The sequence below is a fragment of the Lacerta agilis genome, chromosome 6, assembly GCF_009819535.1.
Source record: "Lacerta agilis isolate rLacAgi1 chromosome 6, rLacAgi1.pri, whole genome shotgun sequence".
In the NCBI taxonomy this organism is placed as follows: Eukaryota; Metazoa; Chordata; class Lepidosauria; order Squamata; family Lacertidae; genus Lacerta; species Lacerta agilis.
Window position 1 is genome coordinate 1,917,944 of NC_046317.1, and position 5,086 is coordinate 1,923,029.

The following is a 5,086-nucleotide window of genomic DNA, read 5'->3' on the forward strand; positions in this document are numbered from 1 at the left end:
TGCTATAAAAGAAATAAATAAACATTACTGAGCATGCCCAAAAGTTTGGAGCATGCTCAGAACAAAGATGTGAATTCACTGCCCTGAATTAAGCAGTTAGGTGCAGCTGGAGGAGTTTGCTGGCTGAGAGTGAAAACGGGGAATTGTAAATGCAGGCTCAGCAGGGTGAAATTTCTGGGATGAGCAGCAAGTTTTTGATTTCAGAGATGTTTCATAATAAAGACGTTATACACGCACATGCACAAAATATGATTCTTATCCCTCCCAAATTCTAAAATCCATAGTGAATAGTAACATTGACAGCACAATTCTATACAGGTTTAATCATTAGGACGCCTCATAAATTGTTGTTGTTGTTGTTTGTTGTTATATGTTTATTAAAAAAATAAGTGACCAAGACCTAGGAGGCAAGGGCTCAAATCTCTTCTTAGCTGTGAAGTTCACTGGGTGACCCCGTGCCAGTCACAGTCTCTCAGCCTAACCTACCTCACAGGGCTGTTGTGAGGATACAATGAGGAGGGGAAGAAGCTCCTTCGAGGGCAGGTGGATATAAATGTAAGAAATAAACAAGTGTGCATAGGATTGCTTAAACAAGCAAGTGCAACAAAGGCAGATTTATTATGGCACAAGCACAAGTATACCTGAAGGAGCGTCTCCACCCCCATCGTTCTGCCCAGACACTGAGGTCCAGCGCTGAGGGCCTTCTGGTGGTTCCCTCACTGTGAGAAGCCAAGTTACAGGGAACCAGGCAAAGGGCCTCCTCGGTGGTGGCGCCCACCCTGTGGATGTCAAAGAAAAAAACAACTACCAGACCTTTAGAAGACATCTGAAGGCAGCCCTGTTTAGGGAGGCTTTTAATGTTAAATAGATTATTGCATTTTAATGTTCTGTTGGAAGCCGCCCAGAGTGGCTAGGGAAACACAGCCAGATGGGCGGGGTATAAATAATATATTATTATTATTATTATTATTATTATTATTATTATTATTATTATTATTATTATTTGTAGACTAGAGTGCTTAATCAGATGCAATAATAAAATACTTTAATTTGAAGGAGGTTACCCTGTTCATATTAAAGCAAGCAAGCAAACCAAGTTTAGATATGCTTTTAGATTCCAGGCAGTTTGGCTGGGAAGAAGTCTAGAAATTAGAAGAAAGAAAAATAAACATCTCAGCCATTTCATGAAAGACCACTCTTCACCTGACAACCCCCACCGCAAATAATTTCCATGATCTGCATTTATTTGATTGTTCCATCTACTGTACTTGTTTGTTTGTTTGATCACTCTTATCAACTTTTCTTTCCTCAAAGGGCTAAAAGTGGCTTATGGATTTTCCTGCATGATCTCTACAGACGCAAGGAAATAAATTTTCAAATGAACAACCAAAGGGGCAAAGTTTCCTTGAGCAAACATACAAAAAAGAAAAGTCAATAAATCATTCAAAATATACATCTTGGTGCACATTCTTTAAAAAGCTAAAAGCTGGGGTTTTGTTTTTGTATTCTTTCCTTTCTTTCTTTTTTAATTGTTATATATTGGAAAGCAATAAAACTATATTATAAAAAGCTAAAAGAAAATTTTAAGGTGCAATATAATGGCCTTTTTGTTGCATTCCATACAACAAATTCGTGACAATTACAATTTATCATGCAAAACATTGTAATTAGTCACTAATTATTTCCAAATGTGGATCAGACACTAGATGGCACTAGTTTTACAGATAAAAAAATTTAAAAAGCAAAAAAGAAACCCCACATTTAAAATAAGGTTACCAGATTTTTTTTCAATGAATCCGGGGACACTTTTCAACTTCAATGGATTTTGTCAGGGGACTGATTTGTAAATCCAGGGACTGTCCCCGGGAAACGGGGACGACTGGTAACCTTAATTCAAGAGCATGTTTTAAAAGTATGGTTAGGACTGGAATAGTGGGGAAACAGCAGTTTCAGGTGGCGATTTTTGGCAGGGAAATGGTGGCGGGACATTCCTCCATAATCCACACTGCTCACTCGCATGGGTAAGGTGGTAAGCATGTTTTCTTAGAAGTAAGCCCCATTAGATGCTAGGAAGTGGGTTTGCGATTGCAACCCTTAAGCAGCAAGAGCCTCTCCATTTGGTGTGGCTGTAAAACAGCTTCTGCTACTCTCAACTGCTTGAATTACTTATTATTATTATTATTATTATTATTATTATTATTATTATTAAATTAAATTTCTATGAGCACTTTCCTTTTTGCAGGCTGAGCCAATCTCATCTTTTTCTCATTCATTTAAAAACAAATCCTATTAATGCAACCAGGCTTTAATGGAGGGGGTGGTACTATTTTATTTGTGTATTCATGCTTTAGCGCAAAAACTAGATTTGTTATGTACTGAGCTGAATCCTAGAACAATAGGATCCAGAATGCAGCAGTCTGATTGGTCCGCAGGAGCCACCCAATCCAGCTCCAGGTGGAAGTGAATCTGCAACCTGATTGGCCTCAGCTCCGCGACTGTGGATACGTGCGAGGCGAGTGTGGCAATTGCAGAGGCGTGATTTTCTGGCGGACTGGCTGTGTGGAGGCGACAGAGGAAGCGGCACAAAGTGGGAATGGGGTGTTTTGTTTTCGGCCCTCGGTTCTGCACAGGGGGTGGTGGGGACGCAATAAGCTCGCTCTGTGTAAAAGTTGCTGCCTGCGTAGGTGGGCGAGGGTAGGGAGCAACTTGTGGACGGGGGCTTACCAGTTTGCGGTTTGCGCGCCTCGACTCTGCGCGTGGGCAACATGAGGTTGGAAATGGCGGGTGGCTCTTTGCAGGTCCGCGTGGGTCGGGCAATGTCTTAGGGCGATCTGTCTTTCTATTGGCTGTTGGCAGTGCTGGTCGAAAAAGAGGAGGGGCTAGAAGCAGATGCACTGGGGCTATACCTTCAAACGTCCACTGGAGGGGGTATTTTTTGATGTAAAATCACATTTCTACCTATGAAAGGTGTGATATATTTGCAATCCAGGTACGCAAGATCACTCCCATATACCCATGGAATGTTGTGTCCAAATTCAAAGAGAATCGGTCAAGCGGTTACGGAGCACTGCGGCTACACCAAACGACCCATCTTGAACGTTTATATATATATAGACTGTAAATTTAAGTTAAGTCTGCTGCAATTGGATTTCTTACGGACAATGCCAATCCTGAATGTACTGAATTTGTGACCATTATGCTCATTTGCCTTCAGTAGCAGTAAAGCTCTGCTGGATGAAATAAAATTGCCTCTGGTCTATTTTTTGGGAATCCTGCAATGTGTTTACGTTTTTACTCTGCTAACTATACACTGGAACCTGCTCTGGATCAATATTGAGTAGAATTTCACGACAGGTTATGGGCCCATAATGGGTCCCCCTCCCCGCGCTGATACGTTCCTGAGGCTGAGCAGAGTGTTGAGGAGGTCCGGCTGTGCGGTGCCAGAGTGTTTGCTGTGAATGAGCAAAGGAGTAGCTGTGCTGAAATGCCGGAGGAGGACAATGAGGACCTGGAGGGTCTCCATGACTGGGCAGCGGTTTTGAAGCAGCTGGAGTGGATGCCGGTCGTGGTGATTTACGAGCCAGGTGGCTGTTGTGGAACAGCCTTACAATGGCAAGAAGCTGGAAGAGACTTGATTCCAGAGATGGCTGGTAGCGCTTGGTACAGATACAGCATTGGGAGGTATGGGGAACCCAGAGGGGCCAAGAGCCGGCAGTGGCTTTACTGGCATGAAACCATTCTGTTTCAGCAGACCCAGTCACTAGAAGGGCAGCAACCCCCATAACTGCTTGATTTGGGAAGTGATGTGCTGGCGTTTTTTCCCCCTGCCTGCCTTAAGCTCTTGAAGTTTTGAGCTCTGTGATATTTTTTATGGTGATATGCTTGATTGCCTGGTGGATGGCTGGGCACAGATTTGGTTTATGCCATGCCTGGACGAAGGCCGCTTTGATGTATGGTGACCCTAGACACCCAGCGGAGGCAAACTGGATGGCTGTTGGAGAAAGGGAAGGTCTTAGTACCCATCTCCAACTTCTGCAGTGAGGCAGACTGTATGCTGTCAGAGAACAGATTTATCTCTGGTGTGTGATTCTCTGGCCATCTCATAAATTTTTTTTGGCAACGCCAACAGCGGTGGTGAAGAGAAACCTCAGTGTGAAGAGATGCATCTATGGAGGCTGTCTGCTGTTTGTTTCCTGTTTTGGACATTCCCAGTGAGAACACACTTTTACAGCGAGAAGGAGAAGAGAGACTGCTACATCTGATGCTGAGAGGTGTAACCAGTGGTCTGCATTTAGTGGTTTTCCTGGGGGAAGCGCTGATGTCAATCCCAGGATGATAGTGGGACAGCTGTGACTACAGTATCATATGAGCAGTGATCCAGAGTATATTTCCTACAGTGTTTATATTTACTTACATGTAAGATGGGCTTGTTAAGAAATTGAACTGCATCCTTCTCATATCAATTCTTACAAGTCTGGCTGATGAAGCATTGAACGAAACAGATTGGTTATCCGGAAACTCTGTTCCGGCAATATTTGGTGACAGATTATGTATATATCAAACTTTTGAATTATTCTACCGCGACTGGTGAAGAAGATTTAGAGACTTTGGTTGCAATTACTGATTATTTGTATTAGTCTATAAATAGTGTTTAGTGCCATTGTTATTGGCCATTGTGTTGTTATTTTGTTCAGCTTGTCTGTATTGCAACACAGGGGTCTGTTTACGGTTTCTTAACAGCAACTGTTTTCTTAAGAACAGCAGAAGTACTGGTTTCATGCTGGACATTTTTCTGTCTTCAATGTGCATGGAATGTGGTTTATTATGTTTGCCCCAGTTGTACTGGCGTAGGAAGGGCGGGGCGTAGGGGGCGGGGAGCCCTGGGCAGCGCGATCCCGGTAGGGTTCCATCTCAGCTGCCCCCCCGCGCTGCGCACCCCACCCCTAGAACACACACCAGCCCTGCCCCCACCTGCTTCCCGCCCCCGGTGCCGGAGCATGAAGCTCCACCACTGCCCAGTTGTAAGAATTTCAATGCTGTAAATGCTAGTTTGTTGCTTAAATGCATATATTTGTGCTGAAGGGCA